The following is a 20,865-nucleotide window of genomic DNA, read 5'->3' as shown; positions in this document are numbered from 1 at the left end:
CCTTGAAAACCCTTTTGTCCCGAACCGACCCCTTGGTGTGGTTAAAGTAATAAAGAGCAAAAATAAATGTAATTTCTATTCATAATTTCCAATGCCAAAAAACACAATGAAATCGTTAATCGCAATTATTTGAGTGACAATGAATCGCCAGCTTGAATGTGTAACGGTGACACAGCCTTACTAAAGACGGTAGTATCATAGTCTCACATTAATATCCTAATTATGCAGGAGCTGAAGGGCGTTTAATGTATTCCAGATTGACTTCAGAGGTCATCTCATTACAATCTAAAAGCTTTCCAAAGTCCAAAGGCTTGCATAATTCAACATGTAGACTTGTGTGTGTGTGTGTGTGTGTGTGTTTGTAAGGTATAAAGTAAGGGTAAAGTTATTTATAAAGCTCTTTTCAAAACCAGTGTGTTTGTAAGGTAAGGTCAAAGTAATTTATGAAGCTCCTAGCAAAACAAGTGTTAGCGTAGGCGTACAAAAGAATAACATCACCACATAAACCAGTGGTTTCTCAGCAAGGTCCATTATTTATTCTGTTTGAGCCACGGAACCAAAACACACCCTATAAACTAAAGAATATTTTGTTGTCGTTGGATACGAGTTTGTCCAAAATGCAATGCTTAATTGATGTTGGTGCCATTAGGAGAGATAACAAACATTCAATCAAAATAACAATTATTGTACATTCTCTAATTGTGTAGACTTTTCATTTTACACTCTCAAGAGTTAAAGATAGCTGGGGACCAGATTGAACCCCCTCAAGGACCACTGGTTGAAAACCACTGACATGAAAACTATAGAAAGAAATGGAATAGCAGTGAAATGCGATACTGCACTGTGTGTGCGCATGTGTGTTTTCAGTCATTTCAGGATGACATTTTATCACGATGCAACGGAGGTTAAATGGCAGTGAATGGAATCATTGTCTTCATACTATTGAAAGGCAGTGGGTGATGTTTTTACGCGTGGCGTCACATGAAATCAGTCGTTCTCAAAGTGAGATCTGGGGGACCGTCAGGGGGTCCTTGAGGGGGTTCCAGGGGGTCCCTCCAGGAAAACCTGTTAGTATAGCCTCAAACTCAATTAAACCACTTTGCACATTCAGCCATTTGAAAATGGCTGATCTACAAGTTCATAATCAGCTGCGATGCAACGCATTGTAAGCTCGAAGAATAGATCTGCTAGTTCCAACAATAACTGACAAAGCATTGACTACTTTTCAAAGACAAACCTGAAGTGAACTAAACCGAACTAAATCGGGGCTCCTCCTCGGAGGGTTATACCAACTCAATTAAAGATAAGACAATGAAAGATTCAGCCGGGCCGGTTGGCGGGAGAGATCATTATGCTGCAGAGAGGGAGCGACGCGCGTCTAATGATTAATTCACACGTGAAATATTTCCATTTAACGGAGCACTCAGAAACACTATGGTAAAATGACACACCACAGGATGAATAATGCCACCACCCCGTTTCCGCGGGGATAGATTTCTTGCACACACACACACACACACACACACACACACACACACACACACACACACACACACACACACACACACACACACACACACACACACACACACACACACACACACACACACACACACACACACACACACACACACACACACACACACACACACACACACACACAAATTAAAAGGCTTGACTCTCAACTCCTCTGTGTATAATATATGGACGCAGAGAGTGAACATGAATCCCCCTTAATGGAAATCAAGTGCAGGGGTACGGGCTTTTCATCAAAAAGCCATGGACAATGCAATTATTTTCCAAATCTAGCCATAATAAGTGGGCCCTTTTTGTAACATTATGTTCACATTCTTGCGAGCTGTCTTTTGTCTAATATAATGCAGGCTGAAGCAGATACTCCAGAGAAGTTGCAGTGACAGCAGAACAGCGGGGGAAACTTGCTCACTGGCATGTTCCACACAGTGGAAATGCTGATCTCACATAACGATTAATATTACCGCAGCGGACAGATTTGGTCATCGGGTATTATGCTAATTATGCCCAACGCCGTCCGAGCTGCATTGGCCAAAGAAAAGCTTGTCATAATGTTTTGTGTACGCCACTTTTCTACACAGCCTTATCTCAGTGAAGCGGCTGCAGAGAACAGAAAAAACTGAAACCAGCAACAAAACAACAAAGGACACTTCATCCCTCTCTCTCACTCTCTCTCTGTCTGTCTGACTCACTCTCTTCAATCTGCATTCCCGCCATTACCATTTCCTGTGAATGGTTTTACTGAAATTGATTGATATTGGAACATAAAATTGTAAAGGAATAAACCATTGTGGTCCTTAATTTAAAAGGTCCTCAAGTAGCCTTTTCCTTGTGCAGCAATGCTTATTAACCAGTTGAACCCAATACATAGCAAAACCTCACCCGAGTTGGCTCGGTGCTTAGTCCACTCACTCTGTAAGGTCAGGTGGGGGCCTCTTACACAAACTCTCTTCGCTAAAAGTAGCCAATCTAAAAAGCTCACAACACGTCAAGTTGCAACACATTGAGTGAGCTTGTAGACCAATTACTTTGGCCGAGCATTCTAAACGGAATAGGGATATTCCGTAAGGATCCGCGATGTGAGTCGTGACCCTGCCGCAGTGCGGTACAGTGCCGCGCCACCCTGTGCCACCATGTCTGTCTGGAGGTGCATGACCCTGCCGCAGTGCGGTACAGTGCCACGCCATGTTGTGCCACCAGGTCTGTCTGGAGGTGCGTGACCTTTTAGGTGAGCTGGAACCACGGACCTCAAGGAGAAGAGACGCTTGGTACAGCCTGTAAATGAGCTAAGAGAGACCCTTCGGCTGTGCTTCTAAATATATGAAAAACTTTAATGGTACTTCTTTCCTGCATTGATCTCCTTACAACCCACACCCTCTCCTCCTCCCTTTCTTTGATTTTTCTTGGAAAAATGACACGATGGGAACTAAATCTTACCCACTTTTCTTTACTTGTAAAACTGTGATGTGACAATAAGGCTGATTCTGATGGTTATCCACTGTGTCTGGAGACACGGGCCTGTCAGACCTCAAGGTTATCCGACCACAGCGAAGCCGTTATCAGTCCGTGTGTGCGTGCGTGCGTATATCACAAACCGCTGGACTGATCAGCACCAAATTACTGTACGCTAGATACTTTCTGAAATTTTTCACTTTAATTTTATTTTATTGTTATTAACCGGCCCGGGCTGAAATCTGGAAAGATATGACCTAATAGACGACTGACGTCACAGATGGCTGGTGTCAAAAAGTTTGACAATTAAAGACATGAAGTTGAAGATTCACATGGAAGCCATGGATGTATCAAACCAGAGCTCTGGCCTTAACTTCACGACAAAAGTATTTACTAGGACGTCATATTGTTGCTGTCTGGCAGAAACCTCTTATCTCCCTATTGTAACTGTTTGTTCATAAATTAATGCCATGAATTGACCATACTAATTAAAAGCAGCAGATATACAGTACAAGCTGGAAACGAGGCACCTTTTGAGCTTCGATATGTTTTAATTACTTTTGCAATTTTTTTGACGGACATAAAGAGGTTTCCTCCTGACCGAGACGATACCGTATTGTTGGTTGAATATATAGTCCGAAGTCACATGAATAGTGAACTTCTATACGCAGTGTAAAAAGCCCACAAAAGGTTATCCTTGACAAAAGCGGACAAAGTGAAAACATCTGTGCTTCCATTCATCATGACTTTTACTTGAAGACAGCGTTGCAGATCCTCTCCATGCATTAAAACTCTCAGAGCGTACGCCATGTCCTGCAGATAAGGTAAAACTTCCAGGACGAGGCTTTAAAACAACACGGATGCATTATTAATTTTCATGAGGCATACGCACAGAGCCCTCATCCACCACAAGCCAACTGGATATAGCAGGGCTCTCTCTTCCTGACAGCGAAAGCCTCTCACATTAGATGTCATGCAGATGAACTGGGTCAGAAATGGTCTCCATTGGCCTGGACAGAGTTGAGACGGAGGACAGTATAAATGTAACAAACTGCTGAAGCATTTAGACACACTAAATCACGCTGGATGTGCATCGTGATTGCTTAGCTGGTATTGTGTGCAATGTGCAGGTATACACATGTGTGTATACGCACGCATGCAAACACAGTGTACTGTATGAGCCCGCGTCTAAAATCAATTTTCATTTTGTTCTATGCAATCAATGATGCCTCTTCTGCTGATAAAAAGCCAATAGCACGTCTCAGGCCATTTGAAAAGACAGTGAAAACTCTGAATGCAGATAAGCATTTATGAAACTGTCCCATGCATGAATCCATTAATAACATTTTAGTTTGTCACATAATTAATAAGAACGAGAAGCAAAACATTCATAATTCCGATGGGCATCGTGGATAGCTTTCATTTTAAATGTTTTGTGCACCCCGGCCTTGTACAAACCCTGATCTGTGGAGGAAGTAGGAACAATTGGATTCATTTAAGATTTACTGAAGATTCCATGCCTGCCTAGTTTTTACATTTGTATGGAAATTAAGTGATGGAATCTGGCAGCGGTAAATAGTCTTTTGCAGAAATCGATTGCTTTGACTTTATTTTGACTCCATTTATTTTCCTCCATAAATCGATTGAACACCCTTTATGTCTGTGTGATGGTTAAAACAATATTGAACCAATGACAAGTATTAAAAAGTGCTTCTGACAAAACTCCATTGGACCCTCAAACTGTCTGCTAAAGCAGCTCACTCCACCCCCTCTCCCCCTCATGCAAGTATCTGAAAATATTTAAAGTCACAATCATAGAAATACAAAGGTAGACGCCTCCTTCGGCTCTGTGGCGTGTGTATCTCCAGAGGAGGCAAGCTGTTGTGCGTCACGGAAGGGGACGTTCAGTAGGCCAATCAGAGGCAATGTAAACGTTTGTTTCCTCATGCCAATAAAGCGCTACGAGCTTGTAGGTCTGCTATTTTTTTTTTAATCGTGAAGATTTTGAGGTCAGGCCTAAATGGGTTAAACCGGACACACATGGCTCCAACGAACTGCAGCGGCCAATGAGGCATCGGTTTTCTTTTTAGTTCTATGGTCACAATACCAACTTTGATGAGGCAGTATTGCTTTGTTTAAAAAAATATATATAGTTTTCTTTCATTTCCTGAAAAATGAACATTTGGGAGTTAGCTGGTTCCTGCCTGACAGCAGAGATATATCCTAGAACACAAGATGGAGGAAACCCTTAGTGAACACACCAAGGACCTGACAACAGCAACTCAGCTGACACCGACCGCTCCATCTTTTTTATTGTATCCTCCGCACTGGAGACTATAAATCAAACAAAAAGCAGTCCAGACCAAAATGTTCCCTGCTTAGGTAAAATAATATTGTCGCACCTACAGTATAATCAGAAGAGCCAGGACGATGCATCAGTCGGGCTGAGAGCGGCAATTAATTTACCTTCGGCAATTCATATTTTTGGGGTGTCATTATATGTAGACAATGTTCAAAAGCCTTTAGATAAATGTTCAAAATGACCACATCTACAAGCTCAGGTGTCTCAATGAGACATGTTGTGTGTGACCTTGTGGATCAATATACTTTCCCACTATAGAAAAACATTTTCAAATCGATTAGAATTGATTTCTTCTTTTACAATTTAGGCATTTTGCAGACACTCTTAATACAGAGCAATTTACAACAAGCAAGAACAACACAAGGTAATGCGTCAAATGCATAGAAATCATTATCTAAGATCATAAGTAAACTAAGAACCGTCCGTCTAACGGTAGAATATCCGTACATCAGTAGTCGGTGATGGTCTAGGACTCCAAAATCAGAACCAATCAGGTTGATAACAATCAGGTGGTGGGCTAACAGCGAGGAGGATTGGCCTACCTATGGAACAGAATAGATGAAGGGTTTTACGCGGGTCACTCAAGGCCTCGGTCGCAGAATTTGCTCAGCCGTGCGTGGTAAATCATTATCAATAAGACCTTGCCCTTGCCAGCGCATGCAAGATTTATGCCTGCCACTCTCTCCGCTCCTGGGCCTCCAGCCATTTTCAGCATTAGCTGATCAATGGATTCAGCCTCCGAAAACCGTGATGGGGAGTCCTCGTAAAAGAAACGTGCCCGTGCAAGCAGGCTGCGCTTTATATATTTATTTCCAACATGGAGGAAGGCTATAAATCGCGTTCCTCCGCCTAGCTCCTCAAGCCCGGGAGGAGCCTTACAGCTGTGTTGCATCTAGAAATGTAATACAGTCAACTACATAAATTCTGGAAGACAACAACAAGATTTCCTTATCAGCATCTATAAATCCCCATGCGGCAGCGGCGCTACCAATGCAGTGGCACGGGGATGCTTTCGCTGATCACGCTGCTCAGCGCATCATCATCCCACCGAGAGACAGGCGCTTTTAATATGCTCGACAAAAAATGACAGCGCACACACACACACACACACACACACACGCACGCACGCACGTGCGATGATGTTTGATTATACAGTATATTGCTCCATTGTGGTTGGTTGGGTCGTAATCTCAGTTTATACTGTGAATTTGTTGACACGCAATGCTGCCTAACACGTGTCAGCATGTGCGTGCATGTGTGTACTGTATGTACACACCCACACACACACACACAAATGTATGCAGTGTACGGTAGTGTACAGTGCTTGTGGAGTAGAGCTGGGTCGATGCTTTAATATCCGTCCGACCAAGGTCTGGGTGATATGTTTAATAGCGGTTCTACAAATTGCTTGTAGACTAGCTATTGCTATGCCACGATTGTACAATGAAGTATAATATAGGGACTAATCCATTTCAGTTATGATAAAAAATATATACAGTATAATAATAGTTTGTTGTGTTTATATATTATAGAGCTCTTGTATGTAAATTGTCTTGTTCTTTGTGTTGTGTCAAATGTGTGTATATGTGTTCTGCATACTTGGCTGCTGGGTCGCAAGACAAATTTAAGTGTGTGTATGTGTGTATAAACGTGCTTCTCTATTATTTGGTTATATTGCATTGGTACTAAATATCAGTTTAGCATTTTTTTCAGTTAATTGCGCCGCTCCCGCACTCCACTGCAGCCCCGGCGCCGCTGAGAACGGGAGGTGAACGAGCTTCCCTTCTTCAATCCGACTGGTTTTACAATGTAACAATCAGCACCGCAGGCAGCCACCACTTAAACCCCAGCATCCGTATTGTGGGGAAAGCTTTTGCTGAAAATAGCAGATCTACAAGCTCACACAGCGTACAATCAAGGCCTGTTTTATACTTGGTGTCGTGCGTCGACAATAGCCGATCTAGCCGATAAGCTATTTAAAAAAAATATATATATACAGTATACTGTATATAATAAAAGTCCTGATGTCACTCACTCTTCCCCTGGTTCACATAAGTTTTTCTCAATGGATAATAACATGGGGTCATCTTAAAATGATCCCATAAGAATTGTGGTCCAAAAATAAACAAACTGTCTCTGCGATATTGTCGGGGAGGTGTCTCTGTATCATTGACGACAGACAGTCAGTCAGTCATATTTGTCTGTTCTACCAAAATAAAGATGCCAGATTCAAAGTGGTTAATGTGATACATGGGAAATATATAACTTCTCATAGCGTTTTTAAAAGAATTTCCCAATGGAAGTCAACTTTTACTACTACTAGCCCACTACTACCGCCATCAGCCTCATAGAGGAGAAGGAGACGTAGTAGAAGAAGGGCTATTTTAAACAACCCCTATTCAGTGTGTGGTTTAATTAGCCTGTGAGCAGTGAGGACCCTATAGTTTTGACCCCTGGCAAAGAATAACGTAAAAAAAAAAAAAATCCTATTTATATGTACTGTACTTTCAATCGCAAACTACAGAATGGCTTGCGTGAGCAGGAAAATAAAATATGCATGTGATCATTGTGCAACTACGCAACTTTGCACCACTGCTCTGAAAATAGATATTGATTAATACATGCCATAATCTTTAATATTACAGTACAATGGTTATAGCCATGGTGTTTTATTATGGCCATCAACTACAATATTCTTTGATGATGGGCATACGCCGATTGGTACAAGGCTATACTGTATATTGCACTCTAAATGAGCAAAGCATAGAATATACGTTGTAGCAATGTAGAAGCCATTGCATAGATTTAAAACAAGCTTCCTGTAAATTACTCACAGCATATAATATATAGGCCTACAGTGACATTATGTCTGTGCAACATTCAAATTATGAATAAGCCTGCATTTAAACATAAATTAGCATTCAGAACTAAGGGCTGTGAAAAGTGTGAATCTTCTCCTATCTCACGATTCGATTCCGATTCTTGGGGTCACGAATCACGATTAGATTAAAACTCGATTCTCATTTAAATTGTCCCAATCTGAGTAATCTATTTTAATTCACAACAGTCTTGTTGTTGTTGTCCTATGGACTTTAACAACCAAATGTATAGCCTAGTTAATTCCAACAGCTTAAACTGCAAATCCCATTCCTGGCTTTGATGGTATTTTGTTCACAAAGTAGCAAGCTAATGGGGGGAAAATATAATGCTGCTGGTATATATTCTATTCTTGCTTTCTTTAATCTTTTTACGTATTTTATCTTAATTCTACTGTATTATCTATGCTGCTGCAATGTCTGAAGGAAGCCAAACAAAAGTAAGTTTTACTCTTATGCACCTGTACACAAGATGCAACAATAAAGTACAACCTTGAACCCTTGAAGACCCATGCTGTTGGATTTAAGGGATGGAAATGGTGTTATACTCTAACGCCAGTCTGGCGGCGTCTGAAATGAGGGACGGGAAATGATAGAGATCAGAGGAAATCCAACAAAGCCTGCAATTCCCCCTTTAAAAATTCTACATCAGAGCAGTGATATAGTCGGCACTGGTCCGAGTCTATCATCAAACTCAAAAGATGATGGCCTGTGTGTTTAGAAGCCACGGGTATACCGGGGTTGAGAGAGAACCGTATTGTAGAGCAGCATAGCATGCAGACTGCAGCTATAAGTGAGAGCTGCAGTCCTCTCCTTGGTCTGTGAACCGGATCGTAACAGGATGAGGTTTGAAGCGTCACCCGTGGCGGCTCAGCTGTAATTGAATTGAGTTGCATCTAATCTCATCGCCCAGTGCCTTCGGTTCCTAGCCTCTCATTAGAGTTCAGAGTAGACTGTCACAGGCTTCCATCTCCCTCGCTCACACTCACCCTTTGCTCCCCTCCCGTCTCACAGCTGGCCGCAGCTAACTAGCCAAATCACAAAAGCACAAATTGCGCATTTTTCTCCGCATACACCCCGGCTCCTGCCAGCAGCAGCCGACTGCCGGCAATGCATTTCTAATATGGCTATTTTGCAGACTCGTGCAGTTCCACTGGCGGCGTTGCGATACACCTTGACACATTCATCTTACCTAAGAGTAAAATGTAAATACGGTCTAGACACTCTCTCCCCCCCTTTAGTAAGCACACTGACCGAGAAATGAGGAGCGGCAACAGCGGCGTGGTAAGGCTTCACTCCAGATGAATGGCCTCGGCACACACACCAACACAAGGAGTGATATGACAAAGTCAATTTGAACTCTTTTCCGAAGGATCAAACGATAATAGTGTAGATGTGAAACAGAGATCGAGATGGTTAAGCCGACTGTAACGTGGCTTCGATTGTCAATCCTGTGGTGGAATGAGGCTCCGAGGCAGGCCGTAACGCCCTGATGAGCACTGTCCAGAGGGTCCTAAACGGACAGACATCTTACACCAGGCAGTCCCATCCTGTGGGCCAGGGCCCATTGGTGGGCCGTGACCACATTGCAATCGGGTTGTCACAATTATTACATAATCGTCTAATCGCAATAATAAGACATAACCGCGTACTATTTTGTTATAATCGTCATAATCCTTTCCATGTTGAAAAATGTTCATACATAAAAAAGCAGAAATAGCAGATCTACAATTGTACAACGCGTCACTTTTTGACGCTTTGTAAGATTGCAGATCAGCTATTTCAGTATACATATCTATAACATGTATTACATATCTATAAAATGCACATGGCAGATATTTCATATCTGCCATGTGCATTTTATTATTATGAAGCCTAGATATGGCAAACAGAAATGTAATGTCTTTTCATATTAAATGTTCTAATTTCCAATGCCAAAAACACAATTACTGTAAATGGTTAATCACAATTATTGGTATACAATTAATCGTCAACTTAAATGTGTAATGGTTACAGCCCTACATAGCAATTGGGTTTTGCCAAATAATATTGGCAAAACACAACAAAGATGTGCTGATAATAACATCAATACAGGGTGTGTGTGTGTGTGTGTGTGTGTGTGTGTGTGTGTGTGTGTGTGTGCATGCGTGCGTGCGTGCGTGCGTGTGTAATACAAAATATATTTTGATTGATTTGATTGATGAGCTTGCAGCTTGCACTTTGACAGTACATTTCAAGTACAACTCAATTCAAAACTGTTAACTGTGAGTGGATGACCCAATAGAGCATTACACTTGTTTACAAGAGGGTCCACCTTGTTCAATTTCAAGTTCAAGTGCAATTCATCAAAACATTTAGAGACGTACAAATATACACTTCTATTTAGCCAAAGAACAGAACAGGAATTAATCATACAGGCAGTAAAAAGGGAAAAGAAACATATACAGTGAGGGGAAAAAGGGGTGGGAATTCAGATTTTACGGGGGCCAGTTTTGAATTGCAGCCGTCCGTAGGTGCCCTTTGAGAGCGGTTTTGAAGGAGTCAAAATGACTGTTGGTAGGGCGTTCCACATTTTGGTGGCATAGGAGCGAAAATAATTTAGTCCCTTGTTTGTGCCGAATCTGGGTTGCACATGGTTTGTTGAACTCATGGTGTTGGGTGGGTGTGGACTTCATTGACATTAAGGAAGTATTTAGAGGTATATGGGTATCTTGGTGGTAATCTTGTGGACCAGACCCATTGCAAGATGCTGTACCCTGTCGTCAACCCCAAGACATCCAAGCTTGTCAAAGTGGGCAGGGGTGAGGTGGGTTGGGGGGTCCTGGTCCAGAGTGGGCCCTGGTCCAGAGAAGGCCCTGGTCCAGAGGGGGCCCTGGTCCAGAGGGGGCCCTGGTCCAGAGGGGGCCCTGGTCCAGAGAGGGCCCTGGTCCAGAGTGGGCCCTGGTCCAGAGTGGGCCCTGGTCCAGAGAGGGCCCTGGTCCAGAGAGGGTCCTGGTCTAGAGTGGGCCCTGGTCCAGAGTGGGCCCTGGTCCAGAGAGGGCCCTGGTCCAGAGAGGGCCCTGGTCCAGAGGGGGCCCTGGTCCAGAGGGGGCCCTGGTCCAGAGTGGGCCCTGGTCCAGAGAGGGCCCTGATCCAGAGTGGGCCCTGGTCCAGAGAGGGCCCTGGTCCAGAGTGGGCCCTCTCTGGTCCAGAGAGGGCCCTGGTCCAGAGAGGGCCCTGGTCCAGAGAGGGTTGACAACCGCTGTCTTAGACTGGACTGGAACCATCCAGAATAGATGATGGCACTGCGACAATGCTGCTCAATCACACTTCCTGTTTTCCCGCCTCGTGTACTGTATCTTATTATGAGATGCACAGTAATAGCATGCCATTGTTTTACAGCACATTGCATATGATTGTAAGTAATGGTAAATGCCTCTGGTGTGCACTCTGCATTTATACAGTGCCTTCTATCCAAACTGATTTAAGAAGACAAAAGGTTAGCCAATGGAATACAACCAGTCTGAGGACTTATATCTGTGCGGAGTAGACCGCTAGACCTGCTGCTTGAATCTGAGGCTTTTTTGGTATACTATTGAAATGGTTTTGAGAAAAGAATGCTGCTATTTGTCCCAAAATGACTGCAAAAGACTGGTGCTATTTGTTTCAAAAAGCTTTATACCCTGTATATATACTGTATATAACATGGATATATCAACGCAATGTGGCATATCTATGTTTACACTATGCTGTAGCCTACCCCCTCCAACTGTATACATTTCCTCCATTTTAAACTGTTTTATTATATTTTGACACTTGCTTTGGTCATGCAAATGTATGTTTCATCAAGCTCCTTTGAATTTAATTGATTTATATTGTTCGTTAGATTCGTACACACACACACACACACACACACACACACACACACACACACACACACACACACACACACACACACACACACACACACACACACACACACACACACACACACACACACACACACACACACACACACACACACACACACACACACACACACACACACAGCGGAGGAAAACCTGCTCATCAGCAGCACCGTCTCGCTCAAGTACAATAAATAACTGTTCATGGTATTTCTGGCTGATTTTGTGTCATTGCGCACACACTCACGAAAGCACTGCGACAGAAAGACGTGGAACAAACAATGTGAGCTCCGTTCAAATCAGCTCTTCAAATCAGTGTATGTGATAGTGGTTGTTTATGAAAGGGTGGTAAAAGGTTAATGCTCTGTTATATGATGATTGTAATCACTGCTGTAGTGTTTGTTCAGTAACAGGAGTCTCCTCATCTTTCAAGCACTTCAGTAAATCTCTGTTTACTCTCCGTTGTACTTCCAGTTGCATATTGTTGTCTGTATCTGTCCTGTGTTTCTTAACCGCATTGATGCCATGGCAACTGCATTTCTCCCATGAGATCAATACAATCTGTATCTAAATAGAAACAAAAAAAATCATACCAATTTCATCCAATCGGGAGTAGGATTGGATTTGGTGAAATATTAAGTAGTTCCGGTCATTTTGTGGGGGGCACAGGGGGCCAGCCATTAAAATTTAATAATCCGCAAAACTAACGTAATTTGTATGTTGACCTATTTCTCAAATATTAGTGCAACTTTCGTTCAACTTTGACCCCTCTATCACGGAACTATTTTTTGGGCGTAGTGATATGGACACAAAAAACTGTTCCGTGTGATAGTGGGGTCAAAGTTGAACGAAAGTTGCAATAATATTTTAGAAATAGGTCCCCCAACAAAATGACCGGAACAATCGGAGTGTTAAGGTGCTTAACACCAGACAGCGAGTCAAGGGTTTGATTCCCGAACCCGTTGGACTTCACTGCATGTCTCTCCCCAACTCTCTATCACCCAGTGTCCTGTCTTTCTTCACACAGAGCATCAATACAGGCATAAGAAGCCTGCAAAGAAAATAATAATATAGTGGTAACACTTATTTTACAAAAAATAATAATACTCAATTACACCCCGTTTAAGAGCGTGATACACACATTCGACCCCAATGCCACCCGGCATGCTGCGATAGCTTCATTTACTTTTATAAGTTGGCCAGCCACCATCGAGACTGTCAACACTAACGGCGTCCGTGAGTCTGCACTAATGAGTGCATTATTCCCAAAGATGCTTCATCTCCATTGTCTACCGATGAAACCAAAATAAATAGCTATTTAGGGGATGATGGGTGTTTACCTCGGAGCCAAGCAGCCTGCAGTCTGCACATCCAGACCATCGTGGGTGTGAAGGACTGAAAGACGAGGCAGAAACCTCGCATCTCCATATCGTAGACGTCAGGCAGATACTTTGTATCTCCATATTTTTACTTTTGCTGTTTTTTTCCCCTCGTAAATTAATGCTTGATCATACTACACACAGCATCAAAAGTAGCAGATCCGCGAGCTTGAAACACGGCACGTTTTGAGCTTGTAGAACTTTTGAATATTATATCCTCAAAAGTAAGAGTCATTAACAGAGGTTTCAACCCGACAGATGATATTTAACGTCATAAATTAATTCCCAAAATGTGTTGTATGAGAGGTTGACACAAAAATACAGAAAATACCAGGTCTTTTCATCTGGTACTTTTTTGGGGCCATTTGTGAAATATTTAGAAAATAGTTTTGAATTTGTTTTTGAAAAGGTTCACCTAACTAACATACGTACCCAAAATAGGGCTGTGGGTTTTTATTTGTAGTTTATTATTATATTGAATCAATACAAATTAATAATAACTGTGACTAAATAATAACTACATTGCAACTACAGAATTGACACAAGTCAATTATTTCCCCATTTCCTGAAAATAAACGGTTCTGGAGATACAAGATTTTTTTTTTGACAGCTCCGTTATCCGGCCTCCCTGTCACCAGTTACTTAGCATAGGACCACAGGCTGAAAACAAAACACCATGGTTACCATGGGAGCAGGCATGCAGCATCACAGCGGTGTGTGAAGGTCACCTACAGAGACAAGACAGTTTGGCCGGCAACTCCGGGAAGTCACGCCACACCGGAGGAGAGCAGAGTATGGGGAAGGGGCATGAGTCACACCTCCACCTCCGCCTCGCACCCACCCAAACAGCCACTGTCAAGGAGACTTTTGTGATGGCCCTTAAGCTGCAATGCTATAAAAAGTGTTATGTCATACCCAGGATTCAAACCCAGAGACCAAACATCGATCTATCACTATAGGGAAAGAGCTGGGGGTTTCCTCTTGGGTTCCCCTTTGGCCAGGGGATTGCACTTATGAGGTAGTACAGCTCGTCAGCAAATAGGCATCCTGGGCCGACACCTTGAGGGTCTAAATGGAAGACATGTACACTGCACACTGTACTAGCTGTATTAACATACTACCATACAGATGTACTATCTGCATTAACATACTACCATACAGCTGTACTAGCTGTATTAACACATTTTGTGCCCAAAACGTCCACAGACGTCCTAGGAATTACCGCATGTAGTCTGTGGACATCTTGGTAAAAATAAAAAAACGTTTTATTTTTTGAATGCGAGGCTATAAATCTGAAGGTGAACTTTTCTCAGCTATTCAGTGGAGAATGAATGAATAGTAATGTGTGTGTGGAGCCGCAGTCAGTGCACTGTATCTATGTGGAACTGGAGCAATGTGTGAAAGCAACCGATGCACACTTACTGTCTGACGGCGGTATCGCGCACAACCCACAAGCTCACAATTAACCTACAAGCTCACAACCCACAAGCTCACAACCCACAAGTTCACAACCTACAAGCTCACGCCCTACAATTTCACGACCTACAGGCTCACAATAGATATACAAGCTCACAACCTACAGGCTCACGACTTACAGTCTCACAATGCGTCGCATCCATGACACATTTTCAGCTTGTAGGACTGCTATTCCCGGCGTGCGCGACACCGGCTCGCGGCGGAGCATAATAAATCAGGCTTTTTGTAACTCCGCACCAGCCAGCCAGCAGCACAAACAGGCTTCGGGGTTTTTGCCTCAAGGTAGGTAAGAGAATTCTCACAGCGACGTTCCCCCCCACCCCAATGTGTTAGCCAGAGTCTTTGATGTGCCGTTTACCATAGGGCCTGTAACCAAAACAGTTTTACTGCCAAGCGTTTGTCCTAATCACAAAGACAGCGCATGTCAAATCAAACAGAAAGCAGCGTGGCCGCGATATCTTTAGACGAGCATGCATCCAGGAGGACAGAGTGGTGCCTTACCACTGTGACAATCCTTCCCACCCACACCCCCCCCCCCCTCTTTCTCTGCTTGCTTTTCATCTCGACACTTCTCTCACTGTCTCACTCTCTCTCTCTGACACTAGTATTGGATACATACAGCCACCCACACAATACACACATGACACACAGTAGGTTTGTATGACTACTGTATATACTTCATACACCTTAGGACGGTGTATGAATGCCATTTCATTTTTAACTCTAGCCCTGAAGCCGAAAATAGCCAATATACACATTTATAAGTATAAATCAGGCATAACCCCAACTTAAACCTAACCTATAAAAGGCCTAATTAAATCTGGTCTAACCATAAAACAAAGTGGACCAGGAAAAGTATGCTCACAAAATGTCCTTGTACCTTATATTTGGCTCTCACAAGTACTTATGGAGTCACGTTTTGGTGACTCATACAATTTACAATTTAGGCCTTTAGCAGATGCAACACAAGGTCAAAATCAAATATAGTTATCTAGGATCATAAGTAAACTAAGCACCTAATGTCGATACACTGGCTCCTTTCATCGAAGTCGGTTACAATTTGTATCTAATTCTTTACAAAGCCTTAATTTGCATTTTTTTGGAAGGAACAAAGTGTCATTGGATTATGGACAAAAACAAAAGCAGCGAGGAGGACTAAACGGATCGTGGTTCATCACATCAGTGAAACCTCCCTCTAAGGTCTAAAGCTTATTAGCCCTGAAGTAGTGCCTTCTAGAGGTCAAGGTCAAAAGCAATGTCACCGTCAGTGGTGGAAAATAACTTAGTACTTTACTCAAGTAAAATGTTTGTTAGTCAGGAGGCAGCGCTGTACAAAATGTCTGTAACAAACCCACAGCAAGTCAAATTACAATAGAAAATTTGCCAAGTCTGGCATACCTTTTGAAAAACACATCAAATCAAATATCAGAGGGTCTATATTTACTTCTAACGAGACTCACAATAGGCCTATGACTGTTATGTATATTGGGGAGAGGTTTCCCACTCAAGGACAAACGATTTTCTTTGCTGTTTTTTTCTCCCTTTCTTCATTTGTTGTTCTTCGACCTGAACAAATTGACTGAGCGGGCCCTGTGACATGGTGCAACATCAAAGCAATCAACTCCATGGTGGCTGCTTGCCTTGTTCTCAGTGTGTAGTCTGGGGACCCCCCCTCACCAAAGATCCTTGAGGGGGTTCCCAAGGGCTCCCCAGTGAAACGAGTACAATTGCATCAATATCAGTTGAACAACTTTCAATACATACATACAATCTCAGAAGAGCGTGTAGGTCTAATTTTCAAAGAAAACCTTTTTGTTTTGACGAATTACTAATATTTATGAAACATTTTTAAGAACTTAAATCTTGTATGGGGGTGAGGGTGGGAGGGGGCCGGCACTCACTGGCACATCATATTTTCAGTTTGGGTTCCTGGGCAAAATACATAGCATATTGATTTAGGGGTCCTGACACGAGAACCACTGTTGTATAACGAAAGATGAAAGAAATGAAAGAAAAGAAAAGCAATGTGCTCCCAACAGCAATGTCATGGTTGCTGAAGCTACCAGCGGGCATGTGGTAAAAAAATCAGTTTAACACAGGATTACTCAGAAAATATCCTTGCTGTTGGGAAGAAACCTCATACAGTAACTGCATATTAGATTTTTTATATATAATTTTTTTTATATATAGTTATATATAGTTTATATAACGCCCTACTTCATTATACTGCAGTATCACACAAAATAATCAAAAATAGCAGATCTACTGTACAGTACAAGCCATTTTTTTTTAATTTGAATCCTGAAATGTAACCAAACAGAGATGATATGAGGGTGTATTTGTGACAGAAGACGACTCTCATACTATTAGCAGGATAACCAAGTAGAATTACTGTGCTTAAGTATAACTTTGAGGTACTTTTACGTCACTTGAGTCGTACTTATACTACTACTACTTATACTTTTCAAATTTAGATTATTATTACAAAACATACATTAACCATTTAAGCTCCGTTCTATACTACATCTACAGCGCAAGCTCACAACACAGGAAATTGCAGATAAGCTCACAATGTGTGAGTGTGACACGCTGTTTTTGGATGACGAAAATCCCCTGGGGGTCAATGAAGTATAGGGCTTAAGTGGTTATAAAAAGATAACAAAAAGGACAAAGGAACATTTGTCTAAGCGGGTTGTGAGGGGTAGGTCTGTCACGATTACAAATTAAAGTTGGCAAATAATAGTGATTAACGATTTAATTGTGTTTTTTGCATTGAACAATGGAGCATTACAATTTGTATTTCTGTTTGCCATTTAGGCTTTGTAACCACAAATTGCCCAGGGCAAAGGAATCACTGACACATTTAACAATGTTTAATAATGATTTATTTCGGGTTGACGTGCTGCAAGCTTGTAGATCAGCTATTTCTGCTATTTTTGAAAAACGACCGAAAAAAATGTATACTATGTAAATTTTTCAACATGGAAACAATTGACGAGTATGCAAAAAATACTTTGCCTAATCCCTAATCGCAGTTACTTGTGACAGGCCTCGTGTTAACAGTGTTGTCGGAGTTTAAATGGCCACGCTGGCACTAGGAGTCATGACAGCGGATGATATAGGCCGGGGCATGACAGATATAAAAATAGTAGCTTCATACTGGTCCCTGCGACGTCTTATTTCTCACACGTTGCTCAGTTTCTTTTTGTCGTTACCCTTTCCTGACAGCGTGTCCGAGCCCATTTATCCTCCCGACGCCGCCGTAACTCTGGCTCATGCGAAGCTGCCGGTGTGATGATGCGGCAGACGGCACTAAAGCCACAGCCAACCTGCGTGTGTGTGTGTGTTTATAAAAGTCTCAGCTGGGAGCGACTGATGTGCCATTAGATTGGCTGTGATGACACTGCAGACAAGCTGCCCTGTGGGTCAGGTTTGCACTGCGTAAGGTATAACCACCAGACTTTTACACCTCGGAGGAAAGCCGGGTCTGTGTTCCAAAATGGGCCGTGTGATCCGGTGTTTAGACCGGAATGAAAAAAATTACAATAATAATAATCTGGTTTCGGTAATATTTTTTGGTGTCGCTTTGTTTTGTTCCGGCCCGATGACTACAAACCAGTGACTTAAGTTCTTTCCAATCCAAACCCTAACCCGTCACATGCACCTAACCTATATTACAATTAATTCCTCCTTCGCTCCTTGTTGTCGATCGGCAGTTTGGATTGTTTTTCCACACGACGACAGTCAAATGGGGATTGCAGTCAATCCGAGGCAGTCAAATGGGGATTGCAATGTTTTTATCCCACAGTAAGCTAAACTAAAATTTAAAACAACAAGTCAAACCGAAATATAAGACAAATACAGCCTTGACTGCTGAGGGCCTTGTTACAGTACGTCATGCAGTATGCACAGAACATACAGAGCAATGCATTGTGGACATGCTGTAGAGTGCTGCTGTTGCACTCTGCTGGATATTCCCCATGGAAGTGATGCCAGCATGACACTATAACACCCCTCCACGCCCCCAGACAGCAATACAACAATATTGAACCATTACTAGATGGTATTGTGAGATGAAAATGATGCTGTTATCTCAGTTTACTATAGGGACCTGTGTACCCCCCCCCCCCATTCTGACCGAAGGTGAGACCACACACACACACACACACACACACACACACACACACACACACACACACACACACACCTTTAAGACAACTTAATACTTCTTTCCAACAAATACAATAGCAGCTCAATTTGCCATTGTTCATAATAAAACACTTTGAAAAAAGTGTTTTATTATGAAGTTGGACTGAAATCACATTGGGTGAAAGCAAGTTATGATTTTTTTTTAAATAAAAAATGCTAGGACAGACAAGGCCTCACCATGTGATCTTTGGCCAAGGGTGTGCCCAGCTAGACCACGGCTTGAATGACATAAAGCATAAAGCCGTCATGGAGCTACGGTACAGTAACTAACTAGAAACTAACCTAAGAAACCAGCACACAAACATAAGGGTTTTTGTTATTATTAGCAGTACTAATAGTGGTATTTATGTTTAGTTTTTTACCACTTTACCCTACACGGTACGATGTTGTACATCAAAGAGCGAAAATAGCCGATGCACAAGCTCACGATCAATGCTACAACAATCTGAATCTTTCTCTGCTGTTTATGCCGCCAGCCTATTATGACATGCCTGGCGCCCTCAATAGGGGATGCTAGAATTCATGTGGTTAAATGTGAGAGGATTATGAGATGGGCTTAAGTTCTCTCCCAACACCTCTCCCAACAACTACAAATTGTTGAAACCATCTATAAACCAGTCGTGGTCTATTGGCCACAGACACCAAAGAGAGTTCTCGTTCTCTCTCTCTCTCCCCCCCCCCCCCCCCCCCCTGTTGGTGTTGCGTCATCAATTAGACCATGCTGTGCTTTTTGTACATCATGTACGAACATTGGGTTGATCCAGTATGTTGTTTAGAGAGAAAGAAAGACCACCAGTCAAACGGAGGGAAGGGTTTGAGACGGCATTCAGGGGAACAGTGTGCTGATGGGTAGACGTTTAACGATTCAGGGAAAAAGGCACGCATCTCTGGACAGCCAATTAGGAGGATTTGTGAGGAGAAGTAGCAAAGTCGGTCCACTTCAGCTTAGCCCTCTGCGTCTGACTGGAGAGGGACGCTCTCTGCCACTCCACCAGGGGTGGACAGTAACTAAGTACATTTACTTTAGTATTGTCTTAAAGGGACACTTCAACCTTTTTTTGCAAAAAAAGACATGTTAATGACATTTAGAAGATTTAGAACACTTTCCTGAGGGTCTTTGTGGTGTTCTAAATCTTCTAAATGTCACCAACATATATTTTTTGTGTCCCTTTAGGTACATTTCAATTAAGTAAAAGTATCTGTAGCTTATACTTCACTGGGATACTTTCACTCCACTACATTTCAAAGACAATAAATATTATACTTGACTAATAATAATAACTATATTATGAATTAATCTTGAGTGCCTGTGAGGTCATTCTGACCCATTTTGAGATTTTGAAGTTGATTATCTTTAACCATGAAGCTCTCAGAAGGTTCCCCTTCCACGACCTTTTCAAAATATTCGACTCAAATCAGTTTTCTTCATCTGAAACATTTTCTAAATATTAAATTAGGCATACTTATACCACCTCTGCCTGTTCGTTTTTGTTCAAACTGACCCCTGTCACCCTTTCTTTCTTTTTTGCCTCATTTCAAATTGTGAAAATAGCAGGTCTACAAGATCACAACACGTTGCGATGGCACACGTTGTGAACTTGTAAAAACGCTAGCACAATTATTGCAATTGTTTGGACCTTGTAATTTTACTTTTACTAATACTTAGCCTACTTAATACGTTTTTTAACAAAGCA

At 42.2% G+C, this 20,865-nt stretch overlaps 1 protein-coding gene across 2 annotated transcripts in view; it reads right to left on the bottom strand.

Moving 5' to 3' along the window:
- Nucleotides 1-20,865, bottom strand: part of LOC308322927 (glutamate receptor 3) — a gene marked incomplete at its 3' end in the record, with an annotated part of 142,922 nt that overhangs the window by 67,417 nt on the left and 54,640 nt on the right. The window lies entirely within an intron of this gene.

Source organism: Protomyctophum bolini, assembly GCF_963924005.1.
Source record: "Protomyctophum bolini genome assembly, chromosome: 10".
NCBI lineage: Eukaryota > Metazoa > Chordata > Actinopteri > Myctophiformes > Myctophidae > Protomyctophum > Protomyctophum bolini.
The sequence above is the reverse complement of the archived record's forward strand: the minus strand, read 5'-3'. Positions and strand labels throughout refer to the sequence as shown.